This window comes from Carassius auratus, unplaced genomic scaffold (assembly GCF_003368295.1).
Source record: "Carassius auratus strain Wakin unplaced genomic scaffold, ASM336829v1 scaf_tig00022246, whole genome shotgun sequence".
Taxonomy (NCBI): Eukaryota; Metazoa; Chordata; class Actinopteri; order Cypriniformes; family Cyprinidae; genus Carassius; species Carassius auratus.
Genome location: NW_020525172.1, coordinates 300,607 through 328,579, shown reverse-complemented (window position 1 = coordinate 328,579; position 27,973 = coordinate 300,607). Strand labels below are relative to the sequence as shown.

Here is a 27,973-nt window from a genome sequence, read left to right as displayed (position 1 = left end):
TCTTCTGAGGTAGGACAGTTGGACTTTGAACAAACAATCTGCTGACCTTAAGAAATAGGGAACTGAAATTAGGCTGCAAGGGCTAGTATGTATTTTCGGAGAAGGATGACGACTGTTTTGATATCTGTTTGAGACGTGGCATTAGTTTGATACGGATTTGCAGGACTATAAGAGGAGGCAATTCACCCCTCCTTCCTCTCGCTCAGACTGAGTTCAGCCTAGACCCTTCTAGCTGGACTTAGTCTTTTCTCACCTTCTTTATCTTTGATTCCGGGCTCACTTGAATACTTTGAACTTCTCTCAGGTTTTATTCATCTCAGATATGATTATTATTATATTATTTGTTATTATATGAATACTATCATAACTTTTGACTTTTGATATACAGGGTATTGTTGTATACTTTGTATTATTATTATTTTTAACATCTTGATTACTTTTGAATATTATAATGCATTTTGTATTACTTTTAATTGGGCAACATCCATCATACATGGATTGCTTTTAAAACTATATTAATTTTGGGATTTGTATTTTCTATATTTGAAGCTGATTTTAATACTTACTAATCTGTTTGCAAGTTATGAGTTGTATTCTCATTTCCTATATTCTTTGAATAAATTTGCATACTAAAATACCACCCCACCGTCTGACCAGGATTGAAGTCTCATTTTTTGCATCAAGCAGATTTCCTATTTCTTAATTATTTGTAAATGTTTGTATGAACATAAGAATATTCTATAACTGAGACATAAACAAAATAAATTTCACAGACAACTGATGAACATAGATGGAATAGAGTCTCTGAACAGAGCGAGGGTCAATATCAAAGTAAGTAGTCAGTATGTTTGTCCAACAGCTGCTTAAAAGGGGACATTAGACTAGGGGTCGACCAATTATCGGCACCGATATTCATCTTTTTTATGGTTATTGGTATCAGTCATTTTCAAAACCAATTTGCTGATAAAATAATTTAAAAGTATTTAAAGAGTTTTTGTCGGAGCCTGTGTTATTCTTAATATTGATATTAATTTGATGGGTATACAGTATTTGTTGCAATAGTAAAAAAAACAAACAAAAAAACATTATACGGGTCAAAATGATTGATTTTTCTTTCATGCCAAAAATCATTAGGATAACTTTGTAGTGTCAGCTTTGTGAACATACGATGATTAGGTATCTAGTCAGACAGAATCATGAGCAGAAACCTTTTTAGTTTGGGTATGTCATATCTGTCTTCATTCTGAAAAATGGGGGGTGACTAGTAAGGGGTTAGGTAAAGATCATGTTCCATTAAGAAATGTTGTCAATTTCCTACTCTAATTATTTTTAAATAATTAAAAACGAAATTTTTGATTAATAAAATGCATTGCTAAGAACTTCATTTGGACAGCTAGATATTTTTTCAGTAATTATTTTTTTTTGCACCCTCAGATTTCAGATTTTCAAATAGTTGTATCTCTGCCAAATATTGTCCGATCCTAATAAACCATACGTCAACGGTAAGCTTGTTTAATTATGTATAAATCTCAGTTATGAAAAATTGACCCTAATGAATGGTTTTGTGATCCAGGGTCACATATATTATGATTCAAAATATTGGTTATCAGTCAAATTGATCTGTAATAATCGGTATCGGTCTACCATGCAATCAGATGCCCATTTTATTGGTATGATTTGATTGGTCTTCATGAAATGTCTCTCTATAAACAAAGATGATATGAGTTATCATCATATTTCTCATTGCTGTAAAATAGATTGAAGTGACTCCATATTGAAGCTATCTTATAAGAACCACGCGCCAGTGCTGATGACAGCGATGCTTCTGAATGTTTCTGTGTGTGTGCAGTGCAATCTCCAATCCCTCTGTGTGTCCAAGTGGAGTGTACATCAATGGAAGAAGTGCACTGCATATAGATTTACCAAGCCTGACCTGAACCTGACCGTTGGGCTCGGGTCAGGTAGCAGACCTCTAGCGGTCTACAGCCATATAAAGAGACTCTGTATATGGCTTGGTGGTGGTCTTATTCAAAGAGGTAGCTCAACATAGAAACCAGCTGCAAATTGCAGCAGCCCACCGAATGATTCAGACTCAGATAACCCATAACGAACTGGCTGCGTTTTTTCCTTTCAGTTTTTCTGAGCTGGCAGACATGCCAGAAACATAACTAAATGTAACATTCATCCGATGTCCCCTTTAAGTACAACAGTGATTTTCATCATCATGGACTGAGAATGATTTGCCAGTTCTTACTGTGAGATGTTCCTCCACTCTTCCATCAAATCACTTGCAAGTTCTCAAACACATTTGGGGTACATACTGTATGGACGATCAGCTGTCATTTTGATGTATCAGGTGTCTTACATTACAGATGCTGCAATTTATTGCTCTGGTCACATCTGTTGTCTTCATGTCTCCCTGCAGCAGAATATGGCATGTTCATGCAGCTGATCAGAGACCCATCTTCTGGTGTTTTTGCAGAGTCAGTAGAAAGGTCTCTTTAATGTCCAAAGTTGGAACTGTGGCCCTATTTGTCTAATAGCTGAAAACAACAGATATTTTCAGTTGTGGAATAATGGTTAGAGAGTTGGGTTTGTAACCTGAAGGTCGCAGGTTTAAGTCTCGGTGCTGGTAGGAGTTGTATGTGGGAGAGAGTGAATGAACAGTGCTCTCTTCCACCCTCAATACTCATGTCTGAAGTGCTCTTGAGCGAGGCACTGAACCCCCAGTAGCTCCCCGGGCGCTGGATCTAAAGCTGCCCACTGCTCCGGGTGTGTGTTCACTTCTCACTTCTCTCTCTGTGTGTGTGTGTTCACGGTGTGTTCACTTCTCACTGCTGTGTGTGTGTGTGTGTGCACTTGGATGGATTAAATCCAGAGCACCAATTCAGAGTATGGGTTAACATACTTGCCAATTGTCACGACTTTCACTTTCACTTTTTCATATTTCAGCCTTATTTGGATTTTACCAAATTATCTTCAAAATACAATGGTCATTACTATTATTTTTATTATTATTTTAATTTGTAACTGAGCAAAACTGAGCGAAGCTGAGCAAAACTATTCAATTTATTACATAAAAAAAAAAATATATATATATATATATATACATTTTTTTTTAAAGGTTTTCTTTTGATTTATTTCCATGATTGTTCATGGTCTGGAAATCATCAGTCCCTCACACTGTTTATTCCATCTAGGGGTCACAAATTTTGCAATTAATTTATGTTCTGAATGTTTTTCAATTTACAATTAGTCACAAACGGCAGCTGATTTCAGGATTTGTAAATCATCAGAAGCCTAAAATCTCTTTTTTCATCAGGTGTGTTTGGTGATTCAGTGTCAGTGACGGAGGGAGATTCTGTCACTCTACACACTGATCTTACTGAAATACATGAAGACGACGACATACTGTGGAAATTTGGAGCTAACAAGTCTCAAATAGCTAAAATCAAGAAAAAGAAGCAAATCTTCACATATAATGATACTGATGAGAGATTCAGAGACAGACTGAAGCTGGACGATCAAACTGGATCTCTGACCATCACAAACATCACAACTGAACACAATGGACTCTATCAACTAGAGATAAGTGGAGTGAAAAAATCATCAAAAACATTCAGTGTTTCTGTCTATGGTGAGTAGAGATAATTTGATCTGACCTTCACATGTTCTTGTTTTATTTAAGGAGTATTCAGTAGAAGTTGAGCTCCATCAACAGCGTTTGTGGTTTAATGTTGATTATAAAGAATATTAAAATGCAAATATTTCCTTTCAGTTCTTTAAAGAAAACTCGAGTTTATGGTGATATTAATTATTCCTTACACTTGAGTTTTATTTCAGCTGTAAACTGTTTAAATCATTTTATAGCAACTTTAGGGTTTAAGGAATTACAGTGTCATGGAAACAAAGTTCTAAAATTAGATCAAATGTTTTAGTGGTTACAGACACTAAATTCATGTTAACACTCACATTGTTTGCTCATTCTGTCTTTTCCATTGTATCAGAATTTTAACACTGGACTGCCTCATTGACTCATAACGGGCCTTTTCAAAATGATGTATTGATCTGTGGAAAAATGTAGAGCTGACACTTTACATTCTTGGCACACCTGAGACATGTAAAAAGGAGGCATAATTGGGGCCCTTTGAATAGTTTTTTCCCCCAATACATAAAAATGTGCCCTGTTTAATTAAATAGTTTTTGCTGATTTACAGAAGACACCTGGTAAAAAATGGCATGACAATTAATTAGTCTTATGACATATTAAAAGACTAATTACTTTTACCCCACATACTAATTGTGCATTTGCCACCAGTAGACACTTTACTTGCATTTATTATTTAATGTGCCTTCTATGTGTATAAAATCTCTTTTATTTTATTATTATTTCTTTTGATGTGGACACCAAAACTTTTTTATTCTCTGATGTTTTCAGCTCATCTGCCTGTTCCTGTCATCAGCAGTAACTCTTCACAATGTTCTTCATCTTCTTCATCCTCATCCTCAGAGCAGAATTGTTCATTGGTGTGTTCAGTGGTGAATGTGGGTCATGTGACTCTCTCCTGGTACAAAGGAAACAGTTTATTGTCCAGCATCAGTGTGTCTGATCTCAGCATCAGTCTCTCTCTACCTCTGGAGGTGGAATATCAGGATAAAAACAGCTACAGCTGTGTGCTCAACAATCCCATCAGCAACCAGACTCAACATCTGGACATCACTCAGCTCTGTCTCACATGTTCAGGTTCTTCCACAAGTTATTAACTGAGCTGATCTCTGTCTTCTTTTGTAGATCAGACTGATTCAATCACTCACATTAATGACTGTCTGTCTTTTACTCTCCTCTAGTCTCAGTGTCTCTGGTTGTACCGATCTCTGCTGCTGCTGCTGGATCTTTGTTGATTGTTGCTGCAGTCGTGATCTTCTGCATCTGCAGGAAATGTAAACAAACAAACAAACAAACAAAAAGCTCAGGAGATCATAAATAAAAATCGCATATGTTGAAATATTTCTCTTTTATGAGGTACAAATTTCAGTGTAAAATGTAAAGTTTTGTTGTTTTAACATGTGTTGTTGTTATTGTTAATGCAGCGCGGACACAGGAGAAAGACAAGACCGATTCAGCACTGTGCAAATCAACAACTCGCAAAAAGGTAAGAAGTTGCAAGATATTGTTGCAGTGTGCATTAGCATCAGACAGTCAATGAAACATTAACCAATATGAAGCACTGAAGCAGAAAAGTACTGTATTTTTCGATTCAATTATAAGTTAATTATTTATTATATATAAAAAACTTAATTTACTCACTGTAGCCTACTGTTACAATTATGACTCCAGATGTGAATTATATTGGCAGTGATTTCACTGCCTGAAAGGGCAAGAGTGAAGAGGAGAGAGTGATAGAGTACGTTCAGTAGATAGGGATTGTTTGGAGGCCATAAGGGAAATTGGCCAGGACACTGGGGTTATACCTCTACTCTTTTGAAGTGCCATGGGATTTTTAATGACCACAGAGAGTCAGGACCTCGGTTTAACATCTCATCTAAAGGACAGTGCTTGTTACAGTAAACTGTCTCCATCACTATACTCGGTCCCACACAGAGCACAGGTGAGCAGCTCCCTCTGCTGGCCGCACTAAACACCTACAGTAGTGTCTCAGGAGGTCTTCCATCCGGGTACTGACCTTCAACCCTGCTCCGCTTGAGTGGGCAACCAGTCTTTGGCTGCAGGGTGATATGACAAAATTAACATTTTATCGCAAGCATCATGCCCATTCAAAACGATTCTTGAGCCCAGTGGATTTTGAATGCAGAAAAAAAAAATAATAATTAAATTTTGTATATTTAATACAGTCACACACATTATACCGTTCAGTGCGTCATATCATCAGCTGCTAAAATCAAATCTGTGTTCCTTCGCTGGCTGGTGCTGAGCCAGATGTTTATATAGCACTGCGCATTATAACCAATCACACACGATGCTGTTGAGCTTATGATTGAAATAACCAATCAGAGGTGTTTAGATGAGTCATCGCTAAAATAGACTGAGTCAGAAACAGTGCAAATGTGTGTACGAATACATAAGATATACATGTCATAGTGTAAACGGCTTCAGTGATTTTAATGGGAGTTTTTCAGAGTGATTGAACTCTGAAAACTGCAATGCTCTGTGTTTGCTCTCTTTATGTACAATAAAAGTGTTAGGATTAGTAGCCTAACTTGGAATGTTTTTATTCACATTAACTTTCAATGTTAAATTCACATTGAATATAAAGTCAAGTCGAATTAAAAATATATTATTGCATAACACCCACATCTGTTAATTAAGAAAACAGCTTTTTTATGCATAGTTAATAGATTACATTATTAGGTTACTTTTATCATCGCATTACTATGGAATGAACACCTACTAGAAAATATAGGCTATCCTCCAGATAGAAATAGGTGCATCAAGTATAAATGAGAGCTACCATTAAACAATGCATAAGCTCAATTAAAATATTACAATTGTAAAATATATGATCAGTTAATGTATTTATTTTACAGAAACGTCTTGTAAAACCTGCTTCACCTTGAAGCTAAGTTTGAAGCTAAAATATATTATTATAACTTTTAAAAGAATGCTTAAACTGTTGCTCTTGATTGACTGTTTATTTTTCCTTGCAGAAATTAAAAAAGGAGGCTGTGTATGAAAATTTTGCCCCAAAAAGGTGATCAAATACTGGGATCTACTGGAATAAACCATGAAATGTTATAGAGCTCTTATAGACCCTGACTAGTTTATAGCCCTGACATTTATTCTGGATGTTTTTTATTTTATTTATTTTTTTAATAAAAATGTTATGTTATGCCTGAAATGTTGCTGCTTTATGTACTAGTTTAATGCATTCAGAAACCCAACTAAATGTGATATTTTTATCTTAACAAGCATGGAACTTTAGCCTGTGAAATCCTGAACCCACCCTTCGCTGTCAATTAGTCTACTCTTGTTCAAATAAATACAAAATTATAATAAAATTAATATCGGTTGCATGCTATTGTACATCACACACGATCATGCTATGGTTGCTTTTTTGAACAATTCTGCACAATCACATCATCTCTCTCTGGTGTCCACATCAGAAATTCATATCTGTATTTTTACAGCATCTGCGCTATAAATAGAAGCTGCTGTCCTCACAAAGGAAATGAACTAGTGATGTGCGCTTTCGAAACACAGCTTGAAACTTTGACACCTCTGTGTATAATTTCCAGTGATTAAGAGCACACCATCAGTCTGCCAAAGTCATGTTGAGTTCAGTAAACTAGGTTCTGTTATGTCATAACTGTTTTAGATTTTCAGTGCTTCGCCGCCAGGGGTCTTTATATGGCTTTTACTATGCTTTTACCTGATCTCGGATCAGTTTTATAAATTTTAGACACTTTTGTATAATAAAGAGGAAGATTTGTAGTGCAGTCTCTCATTGGTCTGATTAACCTAGCTCTCAGTAAAACAAATAAAACAAGTCCTAAAACACACTTCACATATACTAGTATTAGATTATTTGTTAATTGCATTGTATATTACAGCTTTGATAAATCATTTATAAGTGGTGTTTTATTAATGCATGCTTGGGCCTAGTTTAACATTTACATTAACTCTGTTCTTACCAGCAGAGGTCACCAGCGTGTGTCCAAACAACTGATTCACATGTTCTGATGGCTTTGTTTGATAAGACACTGACCAATCACTGCACTGCATTCTGATTTAACAATAATTTTACACAAATTGCTTATATATATTTATGAAATACACATTTCCATACCTTTCAAAGCTGTTCTGAAGTCACTGCCATGACAGTAAATCACACCAGCAGAACAACAATATTCCTGTTAGAAGATCTGAAAACAGATACAAAAAATATTGTTATAGTTTGACTTGATAAGCAGCTTTACCAACATCTTTGACTCATATTTACACATCTCTGCTGTCATCATCTCTCAGGTTCATAGAAGACATTTAGTCAGTACAGTTTGGGTACTAGTCAGAATACAGTTTTGCTAACTGGTTTTGGGTATCAGACATAACTCTACTGGCAAGTTTTGGATATCCATTATGGATGCCAACAGATGTCTTCTGACGGAATCTGATTAAGACACTAAATCAAATATTCCTTACATTGAGATCAGATCTACATGATAGACTTCCGGGCTCCACTTCAAGATTAAAAATTCAAGATTCAAGATTTTTATTCGTCACATACAAAATTATATATAGCATATATAACCAGCAGTGAAATGTGAGTCAGGTCCGCTCCTTGGACAGTGCAATTATTAAAGAAAACAAGACGGATGAAAATATACATAACTATAGCTATGTAAGAATGAAATAAAAAGAAAAAATAGAATAAAATGTAAAAAATTATATTATATTATATTATTTGTAGAATTAAATATAGAACGCAAATTAATGTGCATGAAAGAAAACTGTAGTCTTAAATATTAAGATGTACAGAGATGTACAATGTGCATATATGGATTTTACTGTAGTCTTAAATATTAACATTCACAGGACTGTACAAGAAGCAAATGTGCAAACAGGGTGAGACTGTCAGTGTGTCAATGTGAGGCAGTGAATGATGAATATCTTACTGATAAAGTGAACATTTAGTGGAGGCATGAGGATGTTAAGAAGCTGGTTTAGAGTTTAAGAGCCTGATGGCCTGGGGGAAGAAACTCCTCCTGAGTCTCTCGGTTTTTGCAATCAGACTACGGTAGCACTTATCAGATGGCAGCAAAGTGAAAATATGGTTACTGGGGTGGCTGGAGTCTTTGATGATTTTAGCAGCTCTTCTTCTGCAGCGTTTGAGGTAGATGTCCTGCAGAGAGGGGAGAGCAGACCCTGAAATGCGCTCAGCTAAGCGCACAACTCTCTGCAGTGCTTTGCAGTCTTGACTGGAGCTGTTCCCATACCACACTGAGATGCACTGAGTCACTACACTTTCTATAGCCCCAGAATAGAAAGTTTTCAGGATTGCTGGTGAGACCCTGAATTTCCTCAGCTGTTGCAGACGGTATAGTCTTTGCCTGGCTTTATTAAAGGAACACTCCGACTTTTTGGGACTTTAGCTTATTCACAGTATTCCCCCAGAGTTAGATAAGTCCATACATACCTTTTTCATTTCTGTGCATTCTGTAAGTGTTATTTGACGCACCCACCGCTAGCCTAGCTTAGCACAAAGACTGGATGTAAATGGATAATGGTAGCGTAGTAATCCCAATAAGTGACAAAATAATGCAAACATTTTCCTATTTACATGTTTTGATCTGTATAGTCACAGCGTGTACAAATAACAAGGCTATATGAGACAAAGACCATTTTTAATCGTATAAATACTGGGAACTATATTCTCACTAGGCGTAGGAGCACAGCTAACGTTACTTGGGCGGAGTGGCTACTTGGGCAGAGTGATTAGCGCAGTACACAAGATGCCCTGTGAACTCACTGACGTAAGAGGAACTTGCGCGAAACATGTCCCAGTCTATGTCATCAAGAGCCCCCTGTAACGTTGCTTCTGATTGGGTGGACCATCGCGTAACCACCCTCTTGAACGAGCCTTTGTTTATATTCCGGTGTGAGGAAAATGGCGGCATGGTCCGATTTGCCAAAAGCTGGTAGTGAGCGAGCTTTGTAGGTATTCTTAAACTGAGTGTAGCAATGATCCAGTGTATTCGGTCCTCGGTTTGGCTTTGTTAAAGTCCCCAGCAATGATAATAGCAGCGTCAGGATATTTGCTGATGTTGCCGCTGAGCGCATCGTGAAGCTCAGAAAAAGCCAAGCCAGTGTCTGCTTGTGGAGGGATGTAAACAGCAGTTATGATGATAGATGAAAACTCCTGAGGCAGATAGAATGGGCAGCAAATAATGGATAAATGTTCCAGATGGGGCGAGCAGGAGCGCGACAGAGTGGAGATATTCCTGGGGTTACACCATTTATTGTTAATCATGAAACACACTCCTCCGCCTTTGGATTTTCCAGCCTCTTCTGTCCTGTCCATCCGTAAAACAGAGAAGTTTTCAGACGGCATTACAGCAGCGTCCGAGACCAAGGGCGTGAGCCACGTTTCAGACAAACAAAGGATGTTACAGTCCCTTATGTCCCGTTGGAAACTTATCCTGGTCTAAGATCGTCCATCTTATTCTCCAGAGACTGGACACTGGCGAGCAGAATGCTCGGTAAAGGAGGGCTGTGTGCTCTTTTCCTCAGTCTGTTGCGAATCCTGGCACATTTCCTGCGGTGTTTCTTGATCCGTCGCTTTGGGTGGTTATTCAGGTGGCCATTGTTCATCTCGGCGTTTCCGGAGAATCTCAGATGGCCACAATGGGTTGGAGGATAAGTGTCCTGAAACAGGTCAGTGAAGCGGTGTCCAATGTCCAAAAGTGTTTCCTTTTCGTATATGATCAGTGAAGAGGTAATTTGTGTAAAAAGAGCAAGCAAAAGTAGTTAAAAAAAGTAAATAAAAACATAATCTAAGAGGAGCGACCTGGATGGCGACCGGACTCAGCGGCGCCATCTTGCGGATCGTTGACTCCAATGACTTCTCCATTCCTCTAGCTCCACTGTTGTCCTCACAAATGTCATCATCTAACCCCCCAGCTCCACCCAGGTCATCTCTTCCTTTGACTCCACCCTGGTCTCCACATCGTCAGGCATTTACAAACAGATTCTCAGGCCTACCAGTTTTCGAGTGTCCTGTTGAGTTCAGGTCCTGTGTTTTCTTCCTGTTAATCGATTCCTTTAGTTACCAATTACTGCCACCTGTGTCTTGTTTGGCAGCTTGTTTATTCTGTGTATAAATATAGCCCCGTTTCAGTCCCATTTTGTTCAGAATCAGCTAAAGCCCTATTCAGATGGAATTAGTTTTACATGTAGTGGTGGATAAAATAAAGTATTACCAGAGCTCCTCAGAGATTCTAGTCCCCTGATTATGTGCCATCTCAGTAATCATTTCAGACAATGCCAGTAAAGATTACAGCAACTTTTACCTTCTGTAAAATTATCAGGAATAATTACCTCAGGTATACACAGGTCAATTCAATGGTCATACATTATGTTGTTATATCCTAATGATGTTGATGAGTAATATTTAATGTCATGTCAGGAAGCAATGTAGCATGCACATGACGACAGGGAAGTGACGGTGCATAAATCGTGTTCTTGTAATTTTACTGAGATTGCTTATTCCATGCAAATTGGCCATTGATATTACAGACATAATTACATACAAAATTACATTAGTCCATGGACCCTTGTAAAACTAATCTTGTCTGAATAGGGCTTATACACACATACACATACACTAAACTTTTGAACAGTTAAATATGATAATTTTGTTATTGTTTCTACTGGTGTAAAACAGTTACTCATCTTATTAATTTTTTATTTTTTCAGTAGATTCAAGAATTTTAAAAAGCTGTTCATGGTGTAGCACAGGAAGAAGTTTATATACAAACTACACACAAACATGCACTGAATACACACTTACTTACGAGATGTTTGTCCACCCAACAGATCAAACTACATTTCTGTAGAAAACCGACCACAGCCACTTTCAGTTTGAATCAGAAGCTGAACTTCAGTGACACTGGAACTGTCAGGCAGCAGGCGGTTTTATTTTTGTACTTCGGTTTTTCCATTCACTCAATTTTATAATAACTATACATCATTTTAACATCAGTAGTGTTAGGCTTTACAAACCCGTTTCCTGAAAAGATGGGACATTTTGTAAAATGTAAATAAAGTCAAGAATCAGATTTGTTAATTGCACTCTACCCTCATTTAACTGGCAGAAGTACAAAGAAAAGATGTCCTATGTTTTCATTGACCAGCACCACGCTCCAGAAGAGTTTGGACAAAGGCAAGTGAACCACTAGAGAACTCCCGAGCCCATGTGGCTATATTTAACACCGCAGCACAACAGTTTCTTATGCAATGCCGTATGATGGCTCACAGGTCACGCAGATGCAACAGTTTTTTGTTTTTTTTTGCCTTGCCTTGCCCTGTAAATTTCAGATTCCTCTGGATTCCCTGAATCTTTACACATTATTACATTTATGGTAGATGGAGAAAGACAAATTCTATGCAATTTTGCATGAAGAAATGTGATTTTTGAATATATATATATATATATATATATATATATATATATATATATATATATATATATATATATATATTACTGTTTGAGAGAATTCTCTCTTGAAATTTGTCACAAAGTGTTGAGCCATGACCCATCTTTGCTTGCAAAGACTGAGATACTCCTTTCAAACCCAGTCACAATACCAGTGACCATTTCAAAAGAGTTTAATTTGGATATTCTATAAAAGTGGTGGGTCGTGTAGAAATACTGTACGTGTAACCTGATTCAGTATCTGTGGTTAGGTGAGAGGTCGTCAAACTACAGCGATATCAGTGTCACTGTACAAACATTATATTTGTAGTTTGTTAGTAAAGTTTCTTACCTCAGAAAACCAAACGTTCCTATCCTGTCAGACATGATAGTGTGCTCGTATGCCATGCACTCGGGGATGTAGCCGTGCACGCTGTATGTCACTTCAAACATAAAGCACAAGAGAAACTAAGAGCATGCAATGCCATAGTTACTTTGGCAATTAATAAGTGATAAAATAAAAGCAAATGATAAATAAATCAGGTAACTGTAACATTGTGTTGCTTGTTGACATGATGTTCATTCTGTTCATCAGCAGCAGTTTCCATGTTTCATTAACGGTTCATGTTGGTAGCCTGATGTGTTTTTGGTACCTGTTGTTTCCGTAACTGTAAAATATCCCTTTATTTTCATTTTGTGTCATTTTGAATATTTTTTAATGCGGTTGCTCATACCAGCTTATAAACTTCACTCTATTAACAAAAACTATTTTGGGACCTTCCCTATAGGCCTATTTTTTCATCAGTATCAGTCATATTCATACAATTTAGGCTGTGCTCCTTGATTTTATTGCATTTTACCAAATGTCCCAACTTTTATAGAAATGGGGTTGTACCACGAAATGTAGTTCATCCACAATTCAAACAATATACTTTTACTTATATCCATTTAACACAGTCAGGCAACTACAGGTACAGAAAAGGTACAGAAGCTGTCACTGAGCTTTTCAAAAGGTACTGAAATGTAAGGGCTCAGTAAAATACCCCAGTGACAGCTTTTATCTCTTGTTTTTCCTCAGAGCGTACCTTACGGAAAGCAAGTTAAATGATAAAAATAAAGAATATTTCACCTGTAAAGAAGAGTTAAATGTTGTAATCCCAGCTAGATGAACTGTTATAGTTTATTATGCAAACTCAAGGTGTGAACTAGGAGGGTCAAACTGAGCCGTAGGAGGTTTCACATCACTTCAACAGTTCTGCTGTTGGTTCAGCAGGTCGTTTTATTTGATCAGACGTTGAACAACTGAAGAAAATGTTTCACATGATCGTTTTCTGTTGGTGCTGCTGGAATCTGATCGGTAAGTTATACAAATATCTTTACAGATTTTTTAATTATAAAAGTTTTTTTTTTTTTTTTTCAGAGTAATAAAGCTGATGAAACTGTTCAAATTGGATTATTTTCATTTGCTGTACCAGATCATTGTGAATATCTGCTAACTTTGAATTCAGTCAATTTTAAATGGAAATTTCAAGATCTAAAAAGGTCGTGAAAATAAAATGTTAAAAATCATGAAAAAAAAATCATTGAGTTGCTTTCAAATATCAGACAATTATATCAAATATTACTCTGAATTATGCAGACTTACATTTAAACTATCACTTTGATCCTGGTGTTCCTTTACATTTTATATAGCTTAACTTGGACCCTGTTAGTTTAAATTAAACTCATTAAGGAAGAAGTCAAGACAGCAAAAGTTGTTGCTATTTTTGTAACCCTGTTTGCTTTGAGTTTATATCTGGGCTCAATGCATTTATGTTTTTAGTGTTTTAAGTAGCCCTTAAATATTTAGTATGAAAATCCAATGCGTGTTGGGTCAAGCACTTGTTTAAAATTGATATTTGTGAAAGTAATAATAAATATAGTAATAATTATTATTGTTGCATAAGAATACTTATCTCTCTTGTTTTTTCAGATATTCATGCTGACATATTACTCCATTAATTTATAAATGTGTTTCATTGCAATCCGTAAGCACTGAAAAGTTTTCAGTCTCTCTGTAGAGCAGCAGTTTAAGAAGACAGCTGATATTTTACTCATGTATTTTTCTTTATCCGTGTCTAAGAAATGTCCAGCAGTGATATATAAGATAATACGTTTAAGTTAATCCTTGGTGCAACCCAACCTAAACGTGTGGCTTTCACACATCTGTCTGCTCGTATATCTCACATTCCATTGTGTTTTATGTTTCTGCTGCTCTTCTGGATGTTCTCAGGTTCACATGTAAACAATCAAAACTACATCTGATCATACGCTCTGTAATCCATCAGAAGCTTTAATCAGTGTGAAATCTGTTTGTTGATCAGGTGTGTTTGGTGATTCAGTGTCAGTGACGGAGGGAGATTCTGTTACTCTAAAAACTAATGTTACTGAAATACGTGAAGATGAAGACATACTGTGGAAATTTGGAGCTAACAAGACTCATATAGCTAAAATCAAGAAAAAGCTCAACTTTTCCACATTCGATGGTCCTGACGGTAGATTCAGAGACAGACTGAAGCTGGACGATCAAACTGGATCTCTGACCATCACAAACATCTCAACTGAACATGCTGGAGATTATCAACTAGAGATAACTGGAGCGAAAAAAACATCACAAACATTCAGTGTTTCTGTCTATGGTGAGTATAAAGCAGGAACAGGCGATGTCTGTCCTAGATTACCAATATCCTGCAGAGATTAGCTAAAATCCTGAAGAATAAATAAATAAAAATAAAAACTACTCAGCTGCCAGCAGTCTTAGTAATCCTCAAGACATTGATTAGTTTGTTCAGCTACCAACAATTCCTTACCCTGGTATAAAGACATGATTTATCCAAACATGCACATATTTTATATACATATTCATACATTAATCGATTTATGGTTTGAGATGACAGACACATTCACTGACTGTCAACACACACTCAATACAAAATACATCACAGCATTCTCCACAATTCACAACACCGAAAATAGACTGAGTGCTGTGTTCATATTTCTGTTTATTCTCTGATGTTTCCAGCTCGTCTGCCTGTTCCTGTCATAAGAAGAAACTGTTCTTCATCCTCATCCTCCTCATCCTCAGAGCAGAATTGTTCATTGGTGTGTTCAGTGGTGAATGTGGGTCATGTGACTCTCTCCTGGTACAAAGGAAACAGTTTATTGTCCAGCATCAGTGTGTCTGATCTCAGCATCAGTCTCTCTCTACCTCTGGAGGTGGAATATCAGGATAAAAACAGCTACAGCTGTGTGCTCAACAATCCCATCAGCAACCAGACTCAACATCTGGACATCACTCAGCTCTGTCACACATGTGCAGGTACAGCAGAGCTGATATTAGTGTTTATTTACTGGCCTCATCTCCTTATTTTATGTTTTATAGACCAGACTGACACGGTTTTTCTTTTGGTGTTTCAGCACAGTCTTCTTCTCATCCTCCAGTCTCTGTCTCTCTGATCGTGTTGATCTCTGCTGGATCTCTGTTGATCGTCACAGCAGTCGTGATCTTCTGCATCTACAAGAAATGTAGAAAAACTGACAAATACGGCAAGTGTTACCTACTGATTTTAAACATTAATTATAACAAATTTGAATTTGAAAAATGTAAACTGACTGCTATATTTTACAATTGAATTAACATTATCATCTTTTTGTAGTTAACATCCTTTATATGCAAACAAATTAATATGTGTAGTTATTGGGTATATATCTATTTCTACAGATCACACCCATATCAGAATTTGAAAAGTTTTCTCCATTTTAAGAACATAATCTTACATGTGTAAAGATGAAGCTGGTGTGCAAATTAAAATCTATATAAATTATGATTTCTGTTTTGCTAGTTGAGTTTACGTGCTGATTACATACAAATAATGAAAAAGAGTTTTGTTAAACATCTCAAGTGGGTTTGATTTAAATGTAAAGAATCTCTCTCTAAATTTAATAATAAACACATGCTCTTTTATGATCTTTTTGTGTGTGGAAAATGTTTACAGGCCTAATGGCAAATTAAATTTGTTAATGCCAATTACAAAAAAAATAAAATAAACAGCTGTATTAAACATTTATTTAAGTTTGGAAGCCTTAAAAATAACACACATGTTGTGAAGATGTAGTTGTCTAAGATTGAGTTTAGTTGTTTTAATGTGTATTACTGTTGAAATAGATGAGAGTTCTGCAGAAGAGATCACTTACACCGTGCCGACATTCACCAAAACAAACACACACGACTCGGTAAGAAACTTTGTTCATTTGTTCAGTGCATTTGTATAGTTTCCGCAGAGTCAAATCTAGATCATTGTGTGTGCTTGTGTTTTTGTCTGTATAAATGGAAGTCCATTTACACCTTCAAAATTATAAGTCAGAATGATGCAATTTAAGTCATAATTATGAGATACTTTTAATGAGATATGAGATACAATACTAATTTTGACTAAGTATGTCACAATTTTGCCATTTTATGTCAGAATTATGATCTAGCAGAGCATGATTTTCTTTCTTATGTGGCAGAAATGGGTATAAATATTATAATGGACATTTATTTAGATCTAACACACATCAGCACTGACAGATGTTTATAGAAGCCTTATGTTACTATCACATTGTTCTTGTTATCTTGTGTTGTGCAGTTTTTACAGGAAGCTAAAGAGAACACTCATGTGGAATATACACCGATCATGATTAGATGAAGACTAAACGTCAATGTTTTTCTATGTACTTCGTACACCAGTTTGCATCAGGAAATCATTCAGCAGGATCATCCTAAAGGGGTTTTAAAGAATGATAATTAATAACGGATTAATGGAATGGTCTCCTAAAACTTCAAAAGATGCTACAGTGTAATAGAAGGATGTTTATGTAACTCTTCTAGCCAAATGGAGCATTTTCAAGTGCAAACAGTAGATGCAAACTACTGATCAAAAGGAGCGGAGCCCTTGCTGTGGTATTGATTATTTATATCTGCACAGAAATGCGGTTTGGTCTGCTGGTGCACAACAGCTTGTGCATGAGAATGAGTCTGCTGCTGGACGTCTGTGTTTGATGTCTGTTTGTGAGTGTGTGTGAGGTGTGAAAAGTGTGTCTGTCAGTAGCGTGTGGTTGAAGGGCTTTTTCCATTCCCGCTCACATAAAACCGTCGACTTCTGCTCTACAGACAAACCACTTTACTATATAATACTGAACTTATCAATGCTGATGTTTGACAAAAATATCTCAAATCAAGCAGAGATATAACTGTATTAGTATATACTTATGCACATGCATCAGGATTTTTTTAATACTCATGCAGTGATCCTGCAATTAAGCAGTGCTATAGTTTCAGTTATTTCCAGCTCAAGACATCTTTCTAAGCAGAACTATTCTTGATAGCTTTTTCCCCCATAAAGGTCATATCCTGTGTTGTTTTGTTTTTCTTCTGCAAATGTCTGGGTCATTTAAAGAATAAATGCAATGTATGTTTTATGATTTATGTTTGATGTATTTAGTTTTCATCAACTGTGAGTAGATTTAGCAGGGCTCCTGTCCATAGTTAAAACAAATTAGGTTGAAACCCGAAATAAACTGGTTTTGGTTGATGCAGTATGACACAGGTGGTTGTGGCCACATATCAAAGGAGAACTCGCTCAAGGTGAAAGACAAAGAATCTAAAGAGACACTACATGTACACACTACACTAAATATTATTGTGACAGTTCGTGCTTTGTTTGTTACAGAATGTTTTTGCTATAGAGTTTAATATGTGAGATAAAGTGGGCGACCTTTAAGCTTCACACATTCATTGAATAAACTTAAATAAACTTAATTTCATTGGGCATTCAGTTTATTTTGTTAAGTTTTTGTGGTTGCATGTGTTACAGTCAGATTTGCAATGTGTTGGACAGTTCATTTCTCAATATTTTGATTTCCAAATACTCTGATATTCAGATTTCATCAAATGTAATGTCATCGCAAAATGTTCTGTTAGTTGTTTAGAAGTGTGTGCTCTTGTTTTTGTGACATATCAGGACACAACTCTGTATAAAGACATGGGTATGACACAGGTATTACAAGGAGAGGGTGACTTATGAGGACATAACCCATGTCCCCATTTTTCAAAACACTCATAAATCATACAGAATTAGTTTTTTGAGAAAGTAAAAATGCACAAAATTTCCTGTGAGGGTTAGGGTTAGGTGTAGGGTTGGTGTAGGCCCATAGAATATACAGTTTGTACAGAATGAAAACCATTACGCCTATGGGATGAACCCACTATACACAAAAACAAACGTGTGTGTGTGTGTGTGTGCTCACTACTCACAAGAGCTCAAATTCAGAGTATGGATCACCATACTTGGCCACACATCCTATCCTTTCAAAGTGGTCATGTTTACTAAGGCTAAATAAAATCCTGCATATATATATATATATATATATATATATATATATATATATATATATATATATATATATATATATATATATATATATATATATAATTTTTCTTGGTTTAGGCTTAAGCTGTTAATCATTTATATATATATAATCACATATTTGGAGATTTTATAAGTTCCAACTGCCCATCTGAATTGAACAGAACAATTACATCATGTTCACCGTCACTCTCTATAAGAGCTGCTCCATTCACAGAGCTGCAGATGATAAAACATGTGACCCATTTAAATTCTATTGAGAACGTGACTATGGAGAAATTTAAATGTGATGTAAAACTACACTTCACCTTCATACACTTCATAACATAAGCTCTTTTAAATACCAACATAATAGAAGATTAAACATTAACGTGTCTGCCCATTTTTTCATCTTAATGATAAAACTGCAACAATACTAGAGCATCACCTAGTATCACAACCAGGAATTGTAATGGCATGTTATGGCCACAGTGGGGCACTGAAGAGGTGTTGAAGGTAGAGGATTATGAGGGAGAAGTGGAATAAAAAGTTATCTGTTTACATCCTGATAGTTGTGTCCTTGAATACAAAGTTATAGAGGAACAATACATGGTGTCAGAGACGAATAACCCACGACAGACAGAGTCTAGTGGCACAGACAAGAAGTCGGAGCAGCTTTAATGGTGTGTAGAGTGAAAACGCGGGACCTGTAGAGCAAGAAAAAGAGCGAGTCGGTGAGAGCAATAACAGCTAGCGGCAAGCTAAAAGCACACAGGATGGACCATATATTCACTATCACACCACCGGGAACATTCGACTTTGAGCCAAGCTCGTGGCCCGCATGGATCAAAAGGTTCAAACGCTTCAGAATGGCATCTGGACTGAAAGAAAACGACGGCGCATACCAGGTGAATTCTCTCATCTATACAATGGGGGATAAGGCTGACGATATTCTGAGCTCAATGCAGTTGACGGATGAGAAAGAAAAGGACTTTGACGAGGTTAAAAAAGCCTTTGATGAACATTTTGTAGGAGTACATAATGTAATTTACGAACGAGCCAAGTTCAATAAACGATGTCAAGATGTCGGCGAATCTGCAGAAAACTTTATCACAGCAGTGAACAAGTTAGCTGAACATTGTAAATATGGCGTCTTACGTGGGGAAATGATTCGAGATAGACTTGTTATCGGTGTACGTGATGCTAAATTGTCTGAAAAACTTCAGCTCAACCCAAAGTTGGATTTAGCTACAGCTATAGGTAAAGTGAGACAGCACGAGGAAGTGAAAAAGCAACAAGCTGTTCTGCGGTCAGCTGATTCACCAGGACAAATGGATGCACTGTCTCATAAAAGTAAAAGTCTGGCTCACAGAAAAACATCTTACCAACGCGGAAGCTATTCTCAGCCTCAGCCTACCTCATCGAAGCCAAAACAGTGTGGGAAGTGTGCTAAAACCCCAAAACATTCATGGACTGAATGCCCAGCAAAAGACATTGAGTGTAGAAAATGAGCCAGAGTCTTCACAAAGCTTGATGCAACATCAGGCTTCTGGCAGGTCCCACTCCACAAAGACTCCATGCTGTTAACTACCTTCATCACACCAGAGGGGCGCTATTACTTCAAAAGATTACCTTTTGGTATATCATCGGCACCCGAACATTTTCAAAAGAGGATTTCTCAACTGATTGATGGTGTTGACGGAGTCCTTTGTCACGCTGATGATGTCCTGGTCATAGGGAAAGACTGGGCAGAGCAGTACGACAGACTGCACAGGGTGCTACAGAAATTCAGAGAGGCTGGGCTCACTCTAAATGAGAAATGCCAGTTTGCCCTGACAGAGATCCGTTTCCTGGGTCATGTCATAAATTCACAGGGCATCAGAGCTGATCCAGGAAAAATAAAGGCAATCCTGGAGATGCCAGAGCCAAAGGATGTTGCGGATGTACGCTGTTTCATGGGCATGGTGAACTTTGTAGGCAAATTTTTGCCACGACTGCAAGATCTGACAAAGCTCATTCGTGACTTGTTGAAGATGGAGAACAGCTGGACATGAGGAGTACCCCAACAGAAAGCATTCCTGGAGACAAAAAAGGAATTGGGATCAGAGACTGTGTTAGCCCAGTACAGCCCAAGATATGCCCAGATAGAAAAGGAGGCTTTGGCTGTGACCTGGGCATGCGAGCGCTTGCGTGGATACGTGAGTGGACTGGGCTTTACCATAAGAACTGATCACAAGCCACTCATAACACTTCTGAAATCCAGAGCACTAGATGACCTCTGATGCCGCAGAGGTGTAGCAAGACCTGGCAAGAGAATGCAAACCTTACCTGGACAGCATAGTTGAAAGCCTGCCAGCCACACCAACAAAGCTGGAACAGATTAAAAGTGCACAAACTTCAGATAACACCTGCAAACGTCTCAGCCGATACATTGCAAATGGATGGACAGGAAACAGATGAGGTGTGCATGAGCAGCTGCTGCCCTACTGGCCCAATAGGTCAGTTTTGTTTAGAACTGACATCCTGCAGAGACTGCACCAGGGACATCAAGGTATCAACAAATGCCTAGCCAGGGCCAGAGAATCAGTCTGGTGGCCAGGTATCCCGTCTGCTGTAAAGCAAATGGTCGAGAGATGTGAGATTTGCACACGTGAAGCTCAAACACCAGTCGAGCTTCTGAGGGTTGCTGCTGATCTCTTCCAATGGGAGAATGGGAACTATTTAGTTGTGATAGACTACTTCTCTCGCTATATCGAAGTTTGTTCCCTACCTGGCAGCACATCAGCAAAACAGACTATTGCCAGACGTAAAGCTGTGTTTGCCAGATATGGATGCCCAGAAGTGCTCGTCACGGATTATGGTCCACAATTCTCCTGTCACGATTTCACTCCGTTTGCACAGGATTATGACTTCGTCCTTATGACAAGCATTCCCTGTTACCCCCACAGCAATGGGGAGGCTGAACGGGCCGTTAGAACAGTGAAGTCTCTCTTAGTGAAAGGGGGAGATTTCCACAAAGCTCTGCTGGCCTACAGGGCCACTCAATTGGCACACGGGAGCTCCCCAGCACAGCTGCTGATGGGGAGGAAAATTGGAACACCAGTCCCCATATCATCGGAGCAGTTACAACCACAGTGGCCCGATCTTGAGAGGTTCAGAGAAAAAGACACAGTGTTGAAATTGCAACAGCAACAAACGATCAATCGGAGACACCGTACTCAAACCTTTCCACCTCTCCAGCCTGGACAGCATGTGTGGATCTAACCCACACACACAAAAGGGAATGTTGTAAGTCAGGTGCAGACACCACGCTCATACGAGGTGGAGACCCCGGAGGGAGGACGGCTGCGACGCAACCGTTCACACCTCAGGGAAGTTCCAGTGCCTCCAGTATCAGGTGATATGACGGTGACTAGGTCAGGGAGACTGTCTAAGGCTCCTGAGAGACTGGACCTTTGAACATGAAACACATGCATAAACCCACAGAGGATAAAAAAGTAATTCTCTGTTTGAAAAGTGAAATATTCATTAGAAAAGTCATGTTCTGATTCATTGAATTTTCCAGTTAATTTAGGATAAAGTCTACAAAAAGGGCTAATGTGAAGTAAAATATCTTCTGTTCATTTCTCTTTGAACGTTTTTAAGTTTGAAAAAGGATTTGAAGAAACTCGTAAAATCATAAGTTAAGTGAGTGAAATAACAAAGTAGCCATACTGTTGAAGGTATTGTGTTATTTAAAGGTTCTGTTAAAACAGTTAAACTTTCATCTAAAAAGGGGAATTGTAATGGCATGTTATGGTCACAGTGGGGCACTGAAGAGGTGTTGAAGGTAGAGGATTACGAGGGAGAAGTGGAATAAAAAGTTATCTGTTTACATCCTGATAGTTGTGTCCTTGAATACAACGTTTTAGAGGAACAATACAGGAATCACTTCCACCATCTAATGTAAGTAGCCTATATTAAATAAATGTTTTAGATATTGGGTTCATATTGCAGAGTTAAACAGTTAACTGATTAGATTAAATGCCAAAAGTTGAATCCTTTGAAATGTACACATTTCTACATTGATCTTCAGTTGTATATTGATTGAACTAATAAATGGCTCTATCTAGTATGTTTTTGAAGAACTGCAGCTAAACTGCTGGTGTTCTGACAACATATGCGACCTATCAGGTGAAGGGTTAAGATTTGGGCTCTTTACTTTAACAGTGATCATTCGAAATATGATTTCAAGTATGTTTTACTGACTCTGGTGTTTGTGATGGTCAGAGATCCAGTCTGATGATCTAGCTGCAGTCTGTACATTTTAAACATGTAACAAACAGTCATCAGACAAAAAAAAAAAAAAAAAAACTGTAAAAAGTCATGGCCGCCTCTGTGATATCTCATCTGTTGGATGCGTTGAGCAAAAATGTTCAAACTTTCTCCCAGGAAAGGTCTGGTTTTATGAGTTTACCCTTTACCAATGTCTGATGTGGCTCTTAAAGTTGTGTGATATCACATTGACAGCAGCTGAGAAGATGGACTGCAAAGCCAACAGCTATATCTGCAATGCCTAAGCCTCCTGCAATGCTTCTCCAACATGGCACTGTTTTGAAGAAACACCTTACTGCTTCCCCTGCAATCTATCATCCTGGGCTACAAGCAAGAGAACTTGAGGCTCTTTTTTAAACTACCTGACACCATCGTCCAGAACTACAAGGTTCAAGTCCATTCTGGAATAAGAGGAATGTAGCAAAGGTAGAGGATCAGGCCATGAACTGACTAAAGCATTATGAGATGGAATATCAGGATAAAAACAGCTACAGCTGTGTGCTCAACAATCCCATCAGCAACCAGACTCAACATCTGGACATCACTCAGCTCTGTCACACATCTGCAGGTATATCAATGTTGATATTAGTGATTATTGACTGACCTGATCTCTGTCGTTGAAGACTCTTAAGCCGCTCCAGTGGAATCTTTCACATTATCCTTCTCATTCTCCAGGATAGAGCTGATCCCTGTTGTTGCTGCTGCTGCTGGATCTTTGTTGATGATTGCTGTGGTCAGGATGTGCTGCCACATCAGGAAACATAGATCATTTTTTTAGGACTGCAAATACTAATTCCGAAATCGACATAAGAATGCAAACTCTGTTGTTTATAACTCATCTGTATTCTTGTTAATGCAGTCCAGACACAGGAGGACGTGTGAACTGATTCAGCAACCAAAAATAAGAAAACCGATAAGATCACTCATGACTGTGTTGCAAGAAGAAGTCTTTTAATCTGATTGAAGCTTGCTGATTGAAGTTGTGTGTGTAATGTGCAGCAGGGGGTCAGTGAACAGACATCTGAATAACGGCCTAACCGTCATTATTATTACCTTCAGAAGGGAGCAGATCAAAAGGATACGATAGGATGTTTTAACCTATTTACAATTAGTGTTTGTACTGTTTGCACCTCAGTGTTCTGTGACTAACACACAGTATTTCTGTGTTGAAGGGTTATTCAATTTTGCAGGCCTACAAACGTACTTTAACATAAACTATTTATGACATACTCAACATGCATGTGTTACTCCTGACAAGGGCTAATGGATTTACAGAGATCACAGTGTTTCATCTGGTATAGACATGGTGTTGCCCTCTTTATCTAACAGCACTTTTTTATTTACTTCAGAAAATAGTTTTCCCGACTTGGAAATATATATGGACACCAGTGACCTGTTGGGTCCCTGGCGCTTAGGAAAGGAGTGGAGGTTAACCATCTGAGGGTGCTGCCGGAGCTCAAGCTCTGATGTGGGCATAGGCTGAGCTAGAGGTCTGCGCGGTACTGTTTTTTAAGTCCTGCTCCCGCCAGCTCCCGATATATATACACTCTTTGAACAATTTAACATCACTGAGAAAAATGTGCCGATGACGATTTCAACGTCTCTCCTCCGAAAGAAAATATCTAAATTCAACAATAACTAAAGAAAAATTAACATCTCAAAATTGTAGGCAATAGATGGAATGAACGAAAACCATTTAATTTACTTTTTGTTGAATTCAAGTTTCATGGTCATGTACTCCTGAATCTGTATATCTCGTGATTTCGATCCAACAGATTCTTCATTGTCCTCCCAATCTGAAAATTTAGAGAGAACAGTAGGCCTTTTGGCAGGTGTTGGCTCAACATCCTCACCATGGGTATCAAACTTTAAATCTTCTATTATTTCCTTGACACCCTGTATCACCTCCTGATGCCCTCTTTCATTCAACATTTTCAAACTTCGCAGATTTGGCATAAGAAAGGTTGCTATTCTATAAAGCATGTGAACCAAATTTGGCAAAGTGCTGTCTGTTGACAGTAGTTCTTTCACCCGTTTCACACAGACTGTTGCGATTTCAGAGAGCAGAGGGTCTTTTGTGGCTGATGTACAGTGCTAAATTAATTGCACGGACCATAGAAGAACCAGTGAGGAACTTCTTGAGTGAGTTGTCTTGTCGGTTTCCAAGTTGTCAGTTTCCTCTTTGAAGGGTTTTAGGAATGATACTAGTAACTTGAGTGTGCTGGAGTTGATGCGTATGATCTTGTCATGATTTGCTCTGAGTCAGCACAGATGCGATGTCTTCATACGGTTCCAAAACATAATTCAGCACGTCAAAATGTGAATTCCACCGTGTCTCTACGGATTGTTTCAGTAACATTTTTAGCTTGGCCTGCTGTCCTGAGTGTTTGAAATATGTGTTCAATGTTGGGCCAGCTGATTAAAACCTTTTCCGGAGACAATATCATACGGTCGAATGTCTTGGCAAACAAATTCAACACATTTTTCTGTCGTCTCTTTTTTAAACTGCTCTGGCACCGGCCTAGACTTTGTAAATGTGAGTTTAGTTTGACCCTTTGTGATGATGCATGAGTGCCGCCTTAAACCCGAGGTTCCAGTCTTGTGACTGCTGAACGGGAACACTTTTAGGCATTTATCACATTGTGCAAAGGGTATTTTTTTTCCATCTGCTTCTATGATACATGAAAAAGACTCCCATACATCAGACTTGCCTGATGTGGGTTTCTTAGCAGTTAACTGGCCATTTTCCAGTCCCAGTTGAATGTCCTTCAAAGACAGCGCATCCACACTTTGCACTGCCATTACCACCAATACAGTCTGCCCTGAGGACCGTTATGCACATGCTGCGTGCACAGAACCCTCAAATACAATGCATGATTCAGAAAAAACTGGTCCATGCGTTCAGTGCGTGCATAACGGTCCTGAGTGCAGGGCAGGCTGTAGCCTATACCGGGTGGTCGATAAGATTAAGATTAAGGGGAATGGTTAGAGCGTCTGTCTCCCAATCGAAGGGTTGTGAGTTCTAGTCTCGGGCTGGACGGAATTGTGGGTGGGGGTAGTCCACCTTCAATACCATGACTTAGGTGCCCTTGAGCAAGGGCACCTAACCCCCAACTGCAAAACCCCAAAATATGTGGTCGGGGGAATGCAGGCCTCTAGGCTGAGCTGGAGATGAAGTGAGCTTTGATCAGATTCAGATCAGTTTCACAATGCTCAATATAACACTTTCTGTCAAGTTAGAGTTTGATCCAGAGTTGAACTCTCGAGCATGTGCACCTGTAAGTGTGACCTGCAGCAAATAGCCAAACACGTGAAATATGTAGAGAGTCAGTTTGATTGGCTTATTGAAAGATAGAAATTTAAAATAAAACTGGATAGTCTTCACTGTATAAAACAGTGTTGGGGAGTAACTAGCTACTAGTAGCATAGATAGCTAGTAAAGCTTCTTTTTTGTCCTGCTCTTGTTATTGCAGTGATAGTGAATCACACCAGCACAACACAGGCCAGTGCTGTTATAGGGCCTGAAGACAGACTTGATTCGTAAATATATTGATAAAAAACAGACAATTACTATTATTAGAGATTGACTGAGAAATGGTTTTGCCAATATCTTTGTCTCATATTTACACTGCCCTACTCTCATCACTTTCGTTCACAATATCGAGTGGCGCCATCTGGTGGATCTTCATCTGCTTCCTCTGTCAACCTCAGGAAAATAAAAAAATGCAAAGAAATAATAATAATAATAATCCAGTCATATTGGACTTCTTCTGGCAGAATTTGATTAAACACCTCTGCTCTGAGTGAGCACTCGAACACACAAACTGTTTATCCATCTATCTAACAGATCAAACCACATCTCAAGAAAAATCACCACAGCAGCCTTCAGTTTGACTCGGAAGATGAGCGTCATTAAAACTGGCACTGTGAGACCATCCACGGTTGATTTTTCTATTCAATAAAACTGATAGTTGAAATACACAACAGATATACAGCTCAGTTCTGAATAACAGCCAGCTGAATTAAATCATTATATCACATGCAAACGCAGCGTGAGAACTAGGAGGGACAAACTCTTTTGAGGGAGGATTCATACTCGGGTGTTTTTAACAGATAGTTCTCTTAGATCAGACACTGAACGACTGAAGAAAATGTTTCACGTGTTTGTTTTGTTCTGTTTGTGCTGGTGGTGTCTGACTGGTAAGTTCTAAAAGTTTTGTTATTTTTTTGTTACGTTTTTGTAAGTTTTTTGTTATCTTTAAGTTTTGTTATTTTTTATTTCACAGTGGCTACCACAATTTCAGACGTACAGTAAAAGGTACAATAACTTTCACTGAGGCGGTACACTTTTAATAAGAACACTTTAGTTATGAAATACATTTAAGATACTTAAGATACTACTATCCAACTTTTATGGATAAACAAGGTACAAAAGTGAAATGTTATTGCCCTAGTGACAGCTTTTGTAGTATTATTATTTACTTATTTCTGACAGAAATGTTCAAATTACATTTATTTTTTTCAGTGTAAGAACATTATTAAAGACGGGTTTAGGAAGCCTGATTTGTCTACTGATCTAAAGGCGTCATTTATTTAAAATATTTATTGAATATATAAAACACAATTTAACTGGCACTTTTAATCTTCAATAATTATCTTTTTTTTTTCTTTTTCTTTTTTATCATGTAACTTTATACATTGATTTTCATCTACTAAAGAACATTAAAAGAAATTAAATATTTGGCATGTGTTGCATCATAGCAATTAATCTTAAATCTAGATTAAATCAAGGCGTAATTAATAGTCCATGGCACCAAACTTTAAACTATTAAAAAAAAAATAAGCAGATTTTTAAACCTTAATTTTGATCCTGGTTTTATTTTACATTTAATAGAGATTAACTTTAGTCTCTCCATTATTTTAAAGAAAACTTCTTAAATAAGTCGTATTACTACAAACACAGCTGGTTTTGGAAACCTGTTTGCTTTGAGTTCATATCTGAGGTTAATGCATTTATGTTTTTATAAATTAAATAGACTAGAAAATTTTGTATAAAAATTCAGAGTATTACAGTTTGCTGGGTCA

At 37.7% G+C, this 27,973-nt stretch overlaps 1 long non-coding RNA gene across 2 annotated transcripts; it reads left to right on the top strand.

Annotated features, from left to right (window-relative positions):
- Positions 1-4,607: 4,607 nt before the first annotated feature.
- Positions 4,608-6,895, top strand: LOC113077318 (uncharacterized). Of its 2 annotated transcripts, none has more exons than XR_003281303.1 (3): positions 4,608-4,941; positions 5,092-5,153; positions 6,667-6,895. It is a non-coding gene; the product is annotated as an uncharacterized LOC113077318 (long non-coding RNA). The 2 variants fall into 2 exon arrangements; XR_003281302.1 differs by lacking the exon at positions 6,667-6,895 and adding an exon at positions 6,547-6,594.
- The last annotated feature ends 21,078 nt before the right edge of the window (positions 6,896-27,973 follow it).